The 19,004-nt window shown below is 36.3% G+C and overlaps 1 protein-coding gene and 1 pseudogene across 3 annotated transcripts in view; one reads left to right on the forward strand and one right to left on the reverse strand.

Moving 5' to 3' along the window:
• The window catches only part of GPHN (gephyrin), a 577,313-nt gene that overhangs the window by 60,158 nt on the left and 498,151 nt on the right, over positions 1–19,004 (forward strand). The gene's annotated exons all lie outside the window — the stretch shown is intronic.
• On the reverse strand, positions 16,541–17,607 carry LOC105819868 (annotated as a pseudogene). The gene has a single exon (XR_001137983.1). The product of XR_001137983.1 is annotated as a mitogen-activated protein kinase 14 pseudogene (transcript).

The raw sequence follows: 19,004 nt of genomic DNA on the forward strand, positions 1-19,004 counted from the left end.
ATATAGATTTTTAGTTGTCCAAATAATTTCTTTCTATTTTTTAGTAGAGACAGGGTCTCGCTCTTGCTCAGGCTGGTCTCGAACTCCTGACCTTGAGTGATCCACCCGCCTCGGTCTCCCAGAGTGCTAGGATTACAGGCGTGAGCCACCGGGCCTGGCCAATTCAAACCATATTTAACACATAAAATGGTAAATAATTTATTTTTATATTTGTGGTTCTTAACTTATTAATACTGAGTGATGGCCTGTGTTTAATCACCTCTGTTTATAGTTATAAACCTTAACTGATAAAAAAAACTGTTCTCTTTCTCAGGAACTAACTAAATCTGTTTCCCCATGCAAAATAAATCTGTTGGTGTCCTATGGAATTGGTTATATATGACTGAAAGAGAAAACTGTCACTATTATTGTGACATTGAATTAAAATGTAGTAGATATTGTTTTTCTTTGTCAAGCAACTTTTCCTTTGTGCGAACAGATACTCTTTATCCTCACAGACATACCATTGCCCTTTTTAAAAAAAATTAATTTTTTAATTGACAAAATTATATATATTTATGGTATACAACATAATGTTTTAATATGTATATATTGTGGAGTGGCAAAATTGAACTAATTAACATGAATTATGCAATATACGTATTTGTTATGAAAACACTTAAAAATAACATGTTGTTGTTAACAGTATTCACTATGATATATGATAGATCTCTTGACCTTATTCTTCCTTTCTAACAGAAATTTTGTGTCCTGTGACCAAAATCTCTTCAATCCTACCCTCCACCCTCAGCCCATGGGAACCACCATTTTCATGTTTTTAGATTACACATGTAAGTGAAATTTTGTGGTATTTGTCTTATTTCACTTAACATAATGTACTCAAGGTTCATCCATGTTGTTACAAAAGACAAGATTTTCTTTTTTTTTTTTTTAAGGCTGAATAGTATTCCATCGTGTATATATATACCATATTTTCTTTATCCATTCATTCATTGATGGACAGTTAGATTGGATCCATGTCTTAGCTCTTTTAAATAGTGCTGAAATGAACGTGAGAGCGCAGATATCTCCTCGACATACTGATTTCATACACGTTAAATATCGACCGAGAAGTGGGATTATTACCTCCTAAAGTGGTTCTGTTTTTAATTTTTTCAGGAACCTGTTTAATGCTTTCCATAATGGCTATACTAATTTGCATTTTTACCAACAGTCCTAAAGGATTTCCTTTTTCTACATATCCTTGTCTATACTTATTATCTACTATCTTCTGTCTTTTTGATAATAGTCATTCTAACACGTGTGAGGTGATATCTCATTGTGTTTGTAATTTGCATTTCCCTGATGATTAGTGATCTCAGGCATTTTTTTCATATGCCTATTGGCCATTTACATATCTTCTTTTGAGAAATGTCTATTCAGGTTTTTAGCCCATTTTAAAATCCAGTTATTTGTTTTCTTGTTCTTCATTTGTTTGAATTCCTTATGTATTTTGGATATTAAACTCTTATCAAATGTATGGTTTGCAAATATTTTCTCTCATTCTGTAGGTTGTTTATTCTCTCTCTTTATTTTTTCCTGACCATGCAGAAGCTTTTTAATTTAATCAGGTCGCATTTATTTATTTTCGTTGTTGTGATTGCCTTTGGGGTCTTCATAAATTCTTTGCCTAGGCCAGTATCTGTAAGAATTTCTCCAACATTTTCTTCTAGAATTTTTATAGTTTCATGCCTTAGGTTTAAGTCTGTTATCCACTGTGAGTTGATTTTTGCAGCTCATATGGCAGTGACCTTGGGGGGAGTGTGAAACCTCAGGATTCTCTACTCTGTCCCTTCCCCACCTGTGGGCAACTTCCCTGTGTACTTCTGATCTTGCAGAATATGTTGCCTTTCTTCCCTTTTCTTCACTTTGGGTGCCTCTTCTTGCCTCTCTGTTGATGCCCAATGCTCTCTCTAAGATGATCAATCGGAAGGCATGTATTCACTAGCCACTTTCATCTTCTCCCTGAGAGCGGTGTGTGTAGGCTGCTTCTATTGTGCCATCTTGGCCCTTCCCCACAATGTCTTTAAATAAATATTTTAGAAAACAGATTTTATTGTTTTCTTCAGAAAATTAAGTAGCTATTTATCCTCAAGTGCTTATGTCTGATTTAAAATTATTTATTCTTTAGCTTTAGCCTATATTTTTGTTATTGTCATTAAGGTGAGTAATACTTGTTTGTCCTTATGTTAAAGAAAAAAAATCATTCAGTGGTATTTATTAAATTATGGCAAGAAAGACTTTATTTAGGACCATCATGATAGGTATAGGGACCACTGCAATGGGATTTTGTAATGGTAGAGAGAGATTGGCCTCAACACCAAATATAGCATAGGCAAGTGGGAATTTATAGCCAAGGAGCATAGTGGCAGTCAGTGGATGAAAAATTATTAAGGGGATTATGGCTAAACTGACCTAATAGGATTCTTGCTGAAGACTGGCTAGTGTGATCAGACATCTGCTGGGGAATGGTGAAGAATGGGGAACCCAGTCAGATATATAGGGTGATCAGGTATCAAAGTTTTAGCTAAACTGACTTAGCAGGGTTCTTTGTTAAAACTGGATTTTTCAAGGAAGTGTACAGATGGGCCTAGGAGAAGGTTTAGGAGCCTGATTAAAGTTTGGTCAAGCAAAGAATCTTTGTCATTTGCAAAGCCCTTCAAATAATAAAAGCAGCTTTTATAATTGTGAATTTAAGCTTGAATAGAAATTTTCCGGATAAGAAACTAATATAGTTCAAGAATATGCAGGGTAATTTTTACTGGTAATTTAGTTATGTGTTTCTTATTTTTTTTCTTTCTTAGACCTTACGTGAGGACGGTTAGGACTTCTTTTGATTCAGGCTTATTCTTTTGAATATAAAGCATTATTTTCATGGTCAAAGCCATTGTTGCTTTTGGGGGGAAGGGTGCTGGAGTAAGGAAATTTATTGGATAAGATATCTTTAAAATCAGTATAAATCCTTTTTCTTTAACAGCATTTCTGTAAAGAAAACAAAGCATAGAAAATATACTCATTGCTATTTGCAGTACTTGCGGTAAATCTGGAATCCTTGCTTATGCTCTTATAGTAGTTCCACCACAAGGTTATTTTTAAAACATCAGCTAAAACTGAAATTCTAGCATTAATTGGATTGACACTTCTAGTTGTAAATTAACACTTCCAGTCATAAATCTTGAGGAAATTGGCATCAGACTTCAACATACTCTGTTTTCAGTAGGTTAGTTTTCTCAGTATTATATTGTGTTAAGGAGAAGAATCTCGGTGTTTAAACCTTTTCAAAGCTATGTAACTTGATATTTGCTCTTTCAAAATCTTAGTATCAAATACTAACTCAGATGCTGTGTCCTTGTTTCCTCTTTCTCCCCATCACTGCCTTGTTAGAGCATTGTTATTGGTTATAGGGACATTGTAATGCTTACATTACATTACTTTACATTACATACCTTTACTGCTAAAGTTTATTAATAAAGTTCTAAAGTTTAGCATTTATACTGTCATCCCCAAACTTGAATGTGTAGAATAATTCCCCTTTGCCTAATGTGTTTTCTGTGGCCTAACATTTCTGGCTTTTTTTGTGTGTGATTTCATCCCCAATCTACTATTTTAGGTTTATCTCCCATTATTCTTTTTTGACCTTATACTTAAATCAAACTGTTCCCTGAACTTTCTGTGAAGAACTTCAAACCAAATTATTACTTGTTTCTCACTTATGAAGCTCACCTCCCTTCCCTCCCCCATAGTTCCTCTACATACTTGCTACTCCTCTTATTTTTTTATTTTTATTTTTTATGTTTGGAAATTTAAAGGAATATACAAAATAAACCGAATGATGTTTACAGTATGCTGAACCACTATGTACCCATAACCCATATACAACAGTTATCATTATGACATTCTTGTTTCATTTTTAGCTCTCCAAGTTTTCACCCTCCACTTCATTATTGTTTAATTCTTTCAAGTAAAATTTATATATATTACAATTTGCAAATCTTAGCTAACCAATGTTGCCAATTAAGTGCATACATGAAACCTAATCCTCTTTCACGGTATAGATAGAATGTTTCCATCTCTCCGAAGTTTCTCTCGCTCCTTTCCAGTCAGTCCTCCCACCCTGAAGTGAACACTGCTTAATTTTTTGTCACCTTATATTTGTTTTACCTTTCTTATTCTTTCCACGTAAATGGAATTATACTCTTTGTGTAAGGCTTCTTTTGCTCAACATAATGGTTCTGAGATTTATCCCTTGTTATTGCTTGGAACAGTAGCAATTTATTCCATTTTATTGCTGAGTACTATTCCATTTTAAAAGTACTACATCCATTTGGTTAATGGACCAGTGTATAGTATTATAAGCATTTTAAGCATTAAGTGTTATTTATTGATTCTTTTTAATCTTAAAAGTTCAGTGAGAGTTGAACAAGGTACTAGCCTTGTTATATGCACAAACTTTGGCGCCAGATTGCTGATGTTCAAAACTCAGCTCTTCCACTTAAAAGTTTTGAGGCCTTACACAATAAAAATAACATAGCAGTAAATGAGCTTTTTATAATTATACTAATTTGGGTCTCCCAACCAATAACTGTCAGTTTGGAAATCAAGCCTGTTTGAGGTTAAATACCTTGTCCCAGATCAAATGAGTAGGAAGTACCAGAAAAGTATTTCAAATTCAGGTTTAGTGGACTTCGAAGCCAATGTTCTTAGTTATGTACAACATAGTATTGTCACTTAAATCCCATCTTAAAACCTACTGTATATCATTAAATTTGTGCTCAACATCCTCAAGATGTAAATGAATGAAGGTACATCATTCAATATTTAGTCTTCCAATCCATAAATATAGTGTACACCTCCATTTACTTAGGTACTTTAATTTTTCTGAATAAAAGTACATAATTTTCAGTGTGGAGGTTTTGCCCATCTTTCATTCACTGTATTCCTGGTTATGTGATATTTTGTGATTCCTTTGTAAGTGATATCATTTTTTTTTTTTTTCTTTTTTTTGAGACAGAGTCTCACTCTGTTGCCCTGGCTAGAGTGAGTGCTGTGATGTTAGCCTAGCTCACAGCAACCTCAAACTCCTGGACTCAAGCGATCCTACTGCCTCAGCCTCCCGAGTAGCTGGGACTACAGGCATGTGCCACCATGCCCGGCTAATTTTTTCTATGTATTTTTAGTTGTCCAGATAATTTCTTTCTATTTTTTTTAGTAGAGACGGGGTCTTGCTTTTGCTCGGGCTAGTCTCGAACTCCTGACCTCAAGTGATCCTCCCACCTTGACCTCCCAGAGTGCTAGGATTACAGGCATGAGCCACTGTGTCCGGCCCAGTGATATCATTTTTAAAATCTTCATATGTAATTGCTTATTGCAGTTGATTTTTTATATTGACTTTATGTTTTTCAACGTTGCTGAATGCACTAATTCTAACAGTTAATCTATATATTCTTTGCTTTTCTACATATAAAGTCATGATTTATGAGATTAATAATAATTATATTCTTTCATTTCAGGCTTTTATTTCATTTTAATTATTTTCTTTATTGTACTGTCTAGCACCACCAGTTGAAATTTGAATTGAAGTGATAATTGTGGATATTTTTGTCTCATTTCCAATTTGAAAGGGAAAGTTTTTAAAATGTTATGATTAAGTTTCAAATTTTTATAGGTGTCCTTTATCAGATTAAAGAAGTTCCCTTCTGTTCCCAGTTGGCTGGTAGTTTTTATCATGAATGGCTGTTGGATTTTATTAAAGTATTTTTGTAAGTGTTGATATGGTCATATGTTTTTTCCTCCTTTGAAAGAGAAATATCAATGTAGTGAATTACATTGATTGGTTTTTAGAATATTAAACTAACCTTGCATTCATTCCAGTACCTTGTCTGGGATGTATTATACATTTTTTAATAACTGGATTTAATGTCTTAATATTGTGCTTGGGATTTTTGCATATATGATTATAAGAGAGATTGTCTTCTAATTTTTCTATCTTGTCTAGTGCTGATATATGTCAAGGTTATGTTGGAAGGGCTCACTTTTTTTGTTTGTTTTCTGAAAGAGCTTCTGTAAAACTGGTGTTATTTCTTCACTAAAAAGAACTGGTGTTATTTCTTCCTTTTCAATCTTTATTACTCATTTATTTTTCTTGCGTCGTGCAGTGGCTAAGATTTCTAGCACAATATTGAATAGAAGTGGTCAGAGTGAATATCCTTGCTTTGTGGCCAGTTATTTCGGGGATAACCTTCCGTACTTCAATATTATAAGCATTTTAAGCATTAGGTGTTATTTATTGGTTGCTTTCATTCTTAAAAGTTCAATGAGAGTTTATTTTTTAATCATAAATTTGGATTGAATTTTTTTAACAAATGAATCTATTGAGAAGATTATATTGTTTTAACCATTGATCTATGTAGAGACTTAAATATGTTAATTCAGTATTGCATCTGTGGGATAGTATCCTTTTATATATTGCTGTGTTCATTTTCTATTTTTAAAAGGATTTTTTCAGGCCGGGAGCGGTGGCTCACGCCTGTAATCCTAGCACTCTGGGAGGCCGAGGCAGGTGGATAGCTCAAGGTCAGGAGTTCAAGACCAGCCTGACCAAGAGCAAGACCCCGTCTCTACTAAAAATAGAAAGAAATGATCTGGACAACTAAAAATATATATATATAAAAATTAGCCGGTCATGGTGGCGCATGCCTGTAGTCTCAGCTACTCGGGAGGCTGAGGCAGTAGGATAGCTTGAGCCCAGGAGTTTGAGGTTGCTGTGAGCTAGGCTGATGCCATGGCACTCTAGCCTGGGCAACAGAGTGAGACTCTGTCTCAAAAAATAAAAAAAATAAAAAAATACAAGGATTTTTGCATCTATACTGTAAATGCTTTGTAAACATTTACACACAGTCTATGACTTATATTTTCATTCTCGTAACAGTGTCTTTCACATCTATTATAAGATTTATTCCTAAACATTTCAATATTTTAGATTTTGTTGTAATTTGTTGCTGTTGTTGTTTTGTTTGTTTACAGACACTGGTCTGTGTCTGTAATTTTGTTTTCCTGTAATGTCCTTGATCATTTTGGTGTCAAGATTATGCTGGCCTCATAAAATAAGTTGAGAAGTTACGTAGTTGATAGACTTTACCAGTAAAGCCATCTGGCTAAAATCTGGGGTTGTATGTTTTTGTTTATGACTTTTTGGGAGGGGGAAGGGTAGTCATACAATAAACTACATGTTTTAAAATGTATATTTTTATATATTTTGATATATGTATTCACTGTGAAAAGTCACACTAATCAACATGGTGAACTTATCCATCACAGCCAAAGTTTTTTTGTGCTTCTTTGTAATCTTTCCCTCTTGCCTCCCCCAGCTATCCTCCATCTGTTACTGAACTTGTTTTGTTAAACGATGATTAGTTTACATTTTTAGAGCTTTATATAAATAGAATCATATAGTATATAGTCATTTCTTTCTGGCTTCTTTCACTCAGCATAATTATTTTGAGGTTTTGCAATAAAAAGTTTATTCCTTTTTATTGCTCATTCATAGTCCATTGTATGAATACATTCAACTGCTCATAGACATTTGATTGTTGAAGATTTTGGCTTTTACAAATAAAACTGCTGTAAATGCACATGTATAAATCTTCGTATGGACATTTACTTTTTTATTCATTTGGGTAAATACCTATGAGTGGAATGGCTAAATCATTTGGTGTATGTTTAACTTTTTAAGAAACTGCTAAATTGTTGTCCAAAGTGGTGGTTCTTATTAGCAGTGTATGAAGAAGCTTCCAGTTTTTTCATATCCTCGCCCACATTTGTTGTGGTTGGTCTTTTTAATTTTAGCCATTCTAAGGATGTCTAGTTACATCTCATTGTAGTTTCAATTTGCATTTCCCTATTGACTAATAATATTGAGCATATTTTTAGGGTTTTTTTTTGACTATATATACACGTATCTTCTTTGGTGAGCTGTCTGTTCAAACCTTTTATTTTCTTTAAAAATATTTTCTTATTTAGATTTGAGAATTCCTTCTATATTCAGAATGCAAATAAGATACATGCTTTGTAAACATTTACACACAGTCTATGACTTATCTTTTCATTCTTGTAATAGTGTCTTTCACATCTATTATAAGATTTATTCTTAAGCATTTCAATATTTTAGATTTTGTTGTAATTTATTGTTGTTGTTTTGTTTGTTTTTGTTTTTGAGACAAGGGCTCACTCTGTTACCTGGGCTGCACTGCACCTCAAACTCCTGCCTCAGCCTCCCAAGTAGCTGGGACTACAGGCAAGCACCACCATGCCTGGCTAAATTTTCTATTTTTTGTAGAGACAGTGTCTTGCTCTTGATCAGGCTTGTAATTAGCATTTTTTAAATTTTCATTTAATTTTATTTTCCGTTTGTTCTTTGCTAGTATATAGAAATACAATTGATTTTTGTGTATTGACTTTGTATTTTGCAACCTTGCTAAATGTACTTATTAGTTCTAGCAGCTTTTATGTAAGTTTGGTGAGCAAATAGGATCCTGATAGAGATATATAGCTTTATGTAAGAACTACAAGGATTCCCATTAGCTGAGTTAGGAGATGTGAGATTATTACCCAGGGCTTGATAGTTAATGTTTTTGCCCAAGTATTAAGCATAAGGAGTGAGTAGGGAGGGAATTCCCTCACTCCCCGGGCTGCCCCCGCCACCTGCTGCCACCTGTTTAGAGGTTAAGCAGTGAGTCCTGAGGATTCAAACAAGGCACCCAAATGTTACTTTGTTGTTGTTTACTCTTCATTCATGTGATAGAAAAAGGGAACGTTATCCTGGCAATATGGTAGCAAGTCCTGTGGCTGTAGTCAGAAGGCAGTATTGCTATGGCTGCTCAAAGGATCCCCAAAACCAAATTTTGTCAGCAGTGAGGAATCAACAACCTTGGAAGTTGGTTTGGACCATGTGTCTGGCTGCTCAAAACTGAAAGAAAATATCCTCTCATCCCACCACCCCCATGCATCATGACCTCTGCTGCTTCAAGGAAAAAACTAAGTGCCCTGGGTGAACCTGGAAGAAGAGGGACTCAAACTTTTATGGCTTTGTTGGACACAGGTGCCCAAGTCACCGTCCTTCTTGGTCCCATGTGAGGAAGGAAAGCTGGGCACAGGGGATGCCCAAAGTTCTGAAGACTGAGAGGAAGAGCTACAGTGGTATGTAGCCCCCCTGAGCTGGGGTGCTTTCCAAGTATCAGAAGCTACATGAGGGAGGAAACAACTCTGGGGCTTGTTTACTAACCCTGGAGTGAACAGCCAAAGAAGAGAAAAGGCCTACACACTGCTTCTGGTGTCCCCACCATCCCTTTCCTTTCATGCTACCCTCTGCTCCCCATGTTTCCAGCCTGGGAATATCACAGTCATTTTGTGGTTGTGGCTTGTGGCTTACTATAGCCCCTGACATGTGCCTGTTGGACACCTTGGTCCATGTTTTGGTATTGGAAAAAGTACCTGAATTCATCCAATAGACTTGAATAAAGTTTGCTGTGGAAAACAATGTTAAATTGACCTTGTGGGTAAAGCTCTTGGACTGATTTGATGTACAGAGTTTACTTTAAATGTTCGGAGCTGGTTTACTCCTGGTCTGGCTAAGTGAAAAGCTGATGGTCTCCACTGGGTGGCAGTCACCCTGCAGCTTGAAGGAAAATGCTGGAAGACTGTGGTAAGGGCTGATCCAGCACAATGGGGCTGAATTGAAAACCATCCCCTGAAACCAGGGGTTGGTAGACTTTAAGCCTTTGTGCCAAATCTAGCTGCAGCCTGTTTTTGTCCTCTCTGGAGCCTGGAATGATTTTTACATTTTTAAAGCATTGGAGTGCTGCAGGGGCTGGGAGTTGGGGGAGAATATGCACCAGAGACTATCTGGGGCTTGGAAAGCCTAAAATATTTACTATCTGCTCTTTTCAGAAAAATGTTTGCCAACTTCTGCCTTAGACAATGCTCCTAACTAAGGATTAAGTATAATTTTCCTGATTGTTGGGCTGTTGCCAGTCACTTTAATTGGGTAAGAATAGCAGATTAGGGATACACCGCTCTATGGGGCCACAAGCTGTGGAAACAAACCACACCTGCCAATTGGAAGATCTAGGTCACTCATATTGATGCCTAGAGTAAGTGCCTGTTTTCTAATGAGACTTACTGGAATCAAGCTGCTGATCAAGGCTGCGCTTGTTAGTTCATTTTAATCTAGGAGCTTGTCTTTCATTTCTAGAAAATATTCTTATGGTATTTTCTTGATCAGGTCGTCTCTTCTTTTTCTGGAACTTCCGTTCGAATGTTAGAGTTTCTCAATTCACCCTTCAATTTTCTTATAAATTTCTCCTATTCTCTCTTATTGTCTGTCCTTTTTGTTCCTTTGTTCTAGTTCCTGGTAGTTTGTTTTCCTTGACTTTGTTTTCAAACCTTCTAATGTATTTTATATTTCATTTACATTTTTTAAATTCCAAGAATTTTTGTTCTTTGAATGCCCATTTTTAATAATGTTCTGTTCTTATTTCAAATATACAATATCTCAGTCTTCCTCTAATAAAAATAAAATTAGTTTGTTTTTAAAGATTCTGTGTTTCTTGCATTACCAGTGTTTTCTCCAAGATCCTTTTTGTTTGTTTGTGTAACTGTGTTGTTCATGATGCAAGCTTTGTTCACGTCTTGTGATTCTTGTATGTAGATTTATATTTAATAGGGAAACAATAAAAATGCCTTGGCTTTTTTATGTGATGGGACAGACCTTATAACCTCGTGGACTTCATTGTAGGGTTATTAGGTATATATCCAGAGGCACCCATAAATGTCACTATCTTAGGGTATTTTCCTTTGATCTTTTTAATTCCTTTTGAGGAAAACTTTTAATCTCTTGTCTGGATAGTATAAACTTGTCTTACAGTAGTCTTTTAGCCATGTGGTAGAAAGGGCTGGGATTTTCACCATTTAGTATGTTAGCTTTCAATTAATACCCTTGTTTTTCATTAGGTGCCTCTCTGTGCCCTCTATTATGTTAGATAATTACAGAGCACCAGAATCTGTTTTTCAGCAAGGACCGAAATTTATATTTTATCTAGTAGAAGGGAAAATTGAATCTAGCTTAAAATGTATATGTAAATGCTTAAAAGTATTCTCTTTAATCCTTTCCTCTATATTCATGATGAAATTCTTCCAAATTTTGACATGTTTTATTTGAAGCCATAATAAACTTTGTTCTGAGACATTTGCATTCATTTAAGTAATTGGTTTAGTTTTATTGTCATATTTATTCTCATTCTGATCAAAATATTCACTGAAGGACAAAGATTTTACAGAAGTGCTAATAGTGATATATTTGAGTTAGGGTTATTAAGGTAAAATGTTAGAAAGCAGATAACGTAATATTTTGAGAATATTTTGCTTTTAAATAAAAACAGTAAGAAACAATGTATTGAATGCTAAAGTTCTAGTTATTGTGAGTTTTCTGTATGTATATAATAATTTTTAATGTCTTTTTTTGCTTGACACTTATAGCTAGGTAATGAGGACAGATGTAGTATAATATATTTGCCTTTTATTAAAGCATACCCCAAATTTTTTCAGGTTATCTTTGTAGCTAAGAGGTTAACGTGTGAGCTGAATGTTAGATAATTCAATTAGAAGTACTTGTAACTGAACTGGATTCATGTCTACTGGAGATGAGAATCTCATGGAAAAACAGCAACTGATAACATAAGTGAAGAATTTTGTAATCCCACAAAATATTAAAACAGTGCAGTATATCATTTAGATTTCAGTTTTTGATTACTAGAGATTTGCTTCATTAGGAATGCCTGTATTTCAGTGTTGGAATTATTATAATCTACTGTAGATCTTTTACATTAAATATTCCTATTTGGGGGACTAGAAGATAGATTGCAATGTAGTAAATTTGTCTTAAAAGTGCTATAAATCTGGGGAATACCTAGATTTATATAGAATGCCTAATTACCACTGAACTTAAGAAATAAAACATTATAGATAAAATGGAAATCTCTTTGAATCACTTACCCTTCATTATTCTCTCCCCAGAGGTAACCCCTATTCTGAATTTGGTATTTTACATTCCCATATTTGTTTTCACATTTTTATACTTTTCTTCATATCTAGGATAAATGTAGTCTCATTTTGCATATTTTTTTTTTATTTCAGCATATTATGGGGGTACAGATGTTTAGGTTATGTATGTTGCCCTTGCCTCTCACCTCCCCCCAAGTCTGAGTTTCAAGTGTGTCCATCCCTTGAATGGTGCGCATTGCACTCTTTGTATATGCAAATACCTGTCCCCCCTCCCCCTCCCTCCTGCCCGGCATCCAATAGATGTTATTCTTATATGTACACTTATGTGTTGATCAGTTAATACCAATTTGATGGTGAGTACTTGTGGTGCTTGTTTTTCCATTCTTGGGATACTTCACTTAGTAGAATGCATTCCAACTCTATCCAGGAGTATACAAGAGGTGCTATTCGTTTTGCATATTTTAAACAAGTGTTTGAATAGTATCTTACTGGAACATGCTTTTTTTCTCTCAGCGTTGCTTCTGAGATACATTGATATTGATCTAGTTCTTTACTTCATTTTAACTGCCGAAGAGTATTTCATTGCACGAATATATCATAACTTATTATTAACTCTTCTATTGTTGGTTGTTTCGGACTTTTCAGTATTGTGAACTGTGCTTAAAAGAATCATGTATATGTGAAATTTTCCCTAAAGTATATATCTAGGTATAGAATACTAACATACAGTATTTAAATTTTTTGAAGTTTCATTATTTTTTTTAATTGTTCTCTAAAGTGGTCCTATCAGTTTACATTCTCCTCAGCAATGTATAAGGTTTCACTAAGATTTGATATTGTTAGACTTAAAGTAATGACAATTTGACACATATAAATTGTGTCATGTTGAGTTATTTTGCATTTTTTGGTAATATTTTTTCAGTGAGGAGCAAATCCTTTGTTCTCTCTTTTGCTATTTTCAGTGGTAGTGATATGCTTCTCATTATGTAGGTTATTTTGCTATTAGTATGTAGTTTTATTATAGAATATCTCCTCTACCCACATTTATATATATCACCCCATTATCTAAAGCTCATTTTGTTAGATTTATTTTGTGCTGAGCAACTAAATCAAAAATAGAATGTTTTTGTTGTCTTTTTTTTGCTCTAAAAAGAGTCAGCTTTTGGTAGAGGAAAGATTTGAGCCTGGTATCTAGGTGATAATAGGAGAATAATGCAGTGAGGGAGTAAACAATCAGAGATCTAAGTTGTAGAAAATTCAGTTATTAACAGCAAATTAAGAATAAAGAAAATGCAAGCTTATAAATAATCCCACTACTTAAATATTATCTTTATAGAATATAGTCATGTATTGCTAAATGATGGGGATATATTCTGAGAAATGTATCATTGGGCAATTTTGTTGTTTTGAGAACATCATGGAGTGTACTTTACATAAACATAAGTGGTATAGCCTGCTATACACCTAGGGTATATGGTATAGCCTATTGCTCCTAGGCTACAAACCTATACAGTATGTTACTGTACTGAATACTGTAAGCAGCTGTAACACAATGATATTTATATATCTAAACATAGAAAAGGTACAGTAAAAATATGATATAAATGGTAAAAATGACACACCTATATAGGACACTTGCAGGACTGGAAGTTGCTCAGGTTGAATTAGTGAGTGAATTGTGAGTGAATGTGAAGGTCTAGGACATTACTGTACACTACTGTAGACTTTATGAACACTGCTACACTTAGTTTATACTAAATTTATTTAAAATTTTTTTCTTCAGTAATAAATTTACCTTAGCTTACTATAACTTTCTTTTTTCTGAATTTGAAAAAATGGCTTTATTTTAACCAGTGGTATTGTCTGACATCCTATATGACATAACTGATTACAACCAAGTTCATGAATGCAAATAAAATAGCAGTTTCCCTCATTCTCTCTTTTGTTCTGTTTGGAGAAATCAGGAGATGGGAGCATTATGCCCAGAAACCAAAAGCTCTTCCCAGAGCTACAGCTTAGAGTCCAGGCTCCTGGAGCATGCAGCCTCCTAACACATATGTGGTCACATATTCAAAGACCTTTATTAAAAAATATTCAGAGCAGTATTTCTATAGGAAATCACATTAGCATTTACAACCAAACATGGCTGATAAAATTCATCTTGCTGTGGATGGTGAGGATTTGAAGTGCATATAAAGGAGATGAGGCCTTTACATTCACTTTCCTTTAAAGAAGGGAGAATCCCAGGTGTAATCACCGTCAGCCTGCTTCCTTCCTTTCACTCCAGTTGATTCAAGGGTCCTACCCTGGCCTTCTAGAGTGCATGCATCACTGCACTGAGAGAGAAATGGAAACACCCTGGCCCAAATACAAGATTTTGTATTTGGCCAACACTGGAAGTAGCTTTACACTTTCTTCTTACACAAAAGACTTCAATATATGGGCCCTCATGTAGCACAAATGCTTAAAATTCAGAAAATTATGAAAACAACTCTTCTCTACACCTGAGGATATTCCATCTTTAAAAAGTTGAAAATATAAAACATTAAAATAATTTGCCCTTTCTCCTCATCAAAAGGAATCACATTCTCAAAGAATTCCTGCACTATATAAAATTCTGAAACAAAATTTATTTCTCCCCAAATCGAGACCAAAAAGTCAATGTTGGCCAGGCGCGGTGGCTCACGCCTGTAATCCTAGCACTCTGGGAGGCCGAGGCAGGCGGATTATTTCAGCTCAGGAGTTCGAGACCAGCCTGAGAAAGAGCGAGACCCCGTCTCTACTGAAATTAGAAAGAAATTAATCGGACAACTAAAAACATATAGAAAAAATTAGCCGGGCATGGTGGCACATGCCTGTAGTCCCAGCTACTCGAGAGGCTGAGGCAGAAGAATCTCTTGAGCCCAGGAGTTTGAGGTTGCTGTGAGCTAGGGTGACACCACGGCACTCTAGCCAGGGCAAAAGAGTGAGACTCTGTCTCAAAAAAAAAAAAAAGTCAATGTTAAGCTGCCAGGAAGTCCCTTTTCCATAGAGGAGTGGAAAAGACAATTCGTTACTACTTTTTTTTTTTTTTTAAATAACCATGTTTAGAGAAAGATAGCAAAAGGAGTTTCCGGCCTCATGATGTTTATATTTCACTTTTATTTTCAACATTGGTTATTAGGAGAAAAGACAATAACTTGTTTTCCAAAGTTTGAGATATTCTTGGGAAAGCCCTGACTTTTCCCGTGATAGCTCCCTCCCCAAAAATAGCTTGTTGAAAAGTGGCAAGAATGAAAATGCTATACATCCATCTGTTCCATTTTTTCATGATTTTCACATCAAAAGCACCTGGAATATAAATTGTGTTCAACACAATATAGCACTGGGGGCTGAAAAGAGGATGCTGTCACTTGCCCATAACATCAGCTGAGCTGACACAGGATCTGAACTATTCAGCAAGTCTTCACTGGCAAACTTGCCTGGCACCAGGGCCTCCCAAAGAACACAGGACAAGCAGCTGTGTGTTCTCAAATAGCAAGACATGTGGAACACATTCTCACTCTGCTAGAAATAAAGAGCTCATGGGAAGTACACTGACAGTAAGAACCCGCTTCTGACTACTGGGGTGAGTACTCATGAAACTTCTGCACTGAAAGTGAAGGGGTAAGTAGAGAAATGGCAGCAACACCTGGGGATGAGGAGAAAGAGAGATGCACATATACGCATGCGCACACATGCATGCAGGCTGCCTTGCTGCTTCAGGACCACAGCAGCCATCTGACAGCCCTGTCTACTTGCCTGGCTCAGAACTTCAGCAGCTGCAGTCTTTTAACTATCTACACTTCTCTCCTTTTAAGGCCCAAACATATTTACAGTTTCAAATACACCTGTCAAATTCTGAGAACCGTTCTAAGCAAGTTAACATAGGCTAGTGCACAGAGGCCAGTTGGTCTGTTTTGGCTGTATGCATCGCTGAGGGTTGGCTTCAGGTCTCAAACAACCAGAAGATGTGAGCCTTCTCTCTGCTCCACTGTGGGATGTGGTCAAGTCTATCCCCCACTGTCAAGGTGGGGCCACAGGAGAAGCCAAAGTGAGACAAGCATGACCATGATAGGGGATGTTTAATATTTTTTTACTTTGCATTTGACATTTTCCTAACAAGATGGAAGTTCTTATCTGCCTGAGCTGACTCTCAGAATGAACAAGTGGAGGCTCCCATGGAGCATCTGCAATTCCTTGTAAAGTCACTGTGATCACAGTCTACTAATGTTATTCTGTCACCTTCCCACAAAGACAGATATACACATACACACACTAACACACGTGTGTATGCACATACACACACCTTCCACCATGGAGGAAATCTTTGTAACAAGAGGCACTTGAATGATGTTTGGAGAGATCCTATGAGAAGCCCTCCCCCTCACAGTGAATTTGGATCAACAGAATAGAAACCAAGTATTCAGGACTCTGTCTCTTCTTGGGCAGGGGGTGGCAGCACAAAGCTGATGACTTCATTGTAGGTCAGGCTTTTCCACTCATCTCTGAGGAGATCTCTGCTTTTGTAAGGGTCGGCCACTGGCTCATCATCAGGATCGTGGTATTGAGCAAAGTAGGCATGTGCAAGGGTTTGGGCTGCTGTAATTCTCTTATCTGAGTCCAATACAAGCATCTTCTCCAGGAAGTCAACACCAAAGGATTGGCACCAATAAATACATCTGCAAAGTTCATCTTCAGCATCTGAGTCAAAGACTGAATATAGTTTCTTGCAGACTCTGAAGAGATTTTCTTCAAAAGCTCAGCACCTGGTGTTCTAACCAGTCTTACGATGAGCTTCAACTGATCAATATGGTCTATACCAGGAAACAGTGTTCTTCCAGTCAACAGCTCGGACATTATGCATCCCACTGACCCAAATATCAACTGTCTGGTTGTAATGCATCTGGTTCAGCATGATCTCAGGAGCCCTGTACCACCTAGTGGCTATGTAGTCTGTCATTTCATCATCTGTATGCCAGGCCAGTCGAAAGTCCAGGATCTTCAGCTCACAGTCTTCATTCACAGCTGGATTAATAGTTTTTAGTTCCCTGTGAATTATGTCAGCTGAATGTATGTACTTTATACCTAAGAGAATTTGGTCGATGAGGAACTGCATGTGATCATCTGTAAGCTTCTGACATCTCACAATGTTGTTCGGATCTGCCCCCATGAGATGGGTCACCAGATACACATTGAATTCAGCCAGAGACCTTGCAGGTATAAAAACATCCAATAGACCAATCACATTTTCATGTTTCCTATGTTTAAGAAACCACATTTCTCTGTAGGTTCTTTTGGCTTCAGTGATGGATGAAATGATCTGGATAGCTTCTTCTGTGCCACACATAACCCAATTTTTGTGTTAAAAGCAGCACACACGGAGCCGTAGGCACTGGAGCCCAGAGGGGACAGATTGTGGTAATGCTTGGGCACCTCCCAGATTGTCTTGTTCAGCTCCTGCCAGTAGAACGTGGGCCTCTCCTGAGACATTTTCCAGCGGCAGCTGCAAAGCAAGGAGGTGGCCCAAGGGGGCCCCGCCTGCACCTGCACCCGTCAGGCAGGGACCTAGTGCTGGTTGCTGGCACCCACAACCCCACAGACTGCAGGCGCTCTTGGCTCCTGTCAGCTGCAGGGGCTGAAATATCTCAGCAATGAGGGTGAGCCCTGCAAAAGGCAGGGGCTTGCTCTTAGGCTCAAGGCCGTGCCAGCCACTACCTTCCTACACCCTCTCCCCACCGGCCGATTCAGGGCCATGTCGCTGAACTCCTGCTTCAGCTGCTGTGCCCGCTGAGGCTCCCATGCAGCTTACTATAACTTTTTAACTTTAAAAACTTTGTAATTTTTTAACTTTGATTCTTTTGTAGTAAGACTTAAAGAACAAATACATTGGACAACTGTACAAAAATATCTTCTTTATGTCATTTTATAAACTTTTTTCTATTTAAAAATATTTTTTGTTTATTTATTTTTTACTTTTTAAACTTTTTTGTTAAAAACTAAGGCACAGACACGTTAGCCTAGGCCTACACAGGGTCAGGATCATCAGTATCACTGTCTTCCACCTCCACATCTTCTCTCACTGGAAGGTCTTCAGGGCCAATAACATACATGGAGCTGCAATCTCCTGTGATAACAATGCCTTCGTCTGGAATACTTCCTTAAGGATCTGCCGAGGCTGTTTTATAGTTAACTTTTTTTTTTAATAAGTAGAAGGATTATACTCTAAAATAATGATAAAAAGCATATATGTATATGTATATATACATACATCAGTTACATAGTCATTATCATTATCAAGTATTATGTAATGTACATAATTTTATGTGCATATACTTTTATGTGACGGCCAGTGCAGTAGGTTTGTTTACACCGGCATCACCACAAACATATGAGTAATGCATTGCACTGTGACTTTATTATGGCTACAACATCACTAAGTGATAGGTTTTTCAGCTCCATCATAATTTTATAGGACCATTATTGTATATGGGACTCATCGTTGACTGAAATGTTGTTATGCAGCACATGACTGTAATTATCTCTCTATTATTTCTTTTCTAGGTCCTGGTTTTTAAGGTAATTTGAAATAATTTTTTCTGCCTTTCTCTCTTACTGACTTAATTGATTTCTAAGAAGATTAAGTAAGATTTACCTATATTGACTTTACCCTGGATATTATTCGAAATGTCAGCAGGTTATTTTAATTAAATTAGTTTATTAAATTTAATAAGAGATGATTAAATATTGATGGGGGAAAAGAAGCAACTTAGGTTACTTCCAGAGAAAGGATGATTCTAGTGGAACTCATTGGGCAGCTAAATGACAATATAAAGATATAGGAATGGGGAAGAGAAGAAAAGGACAAATAAGAAATGCTGAAAGATATT

The sequence above is a fragment of the Propithecus coquereli genome, unplaced genomic scaffold, assembly GCF_000956105.1.
Source record: "Propithecus coquereli isolate 6110/MARCELLA unplaced genomic scaffold, Pcoq_1.0 Scaffold5, whole genome shotgun sequence".
Classification (NCBI taxonomy): Eukaryota; Metazoa; Chordata; class Mammalia; order Primates; family Indriidae; genus Propithecus; species Propithecus coquereli.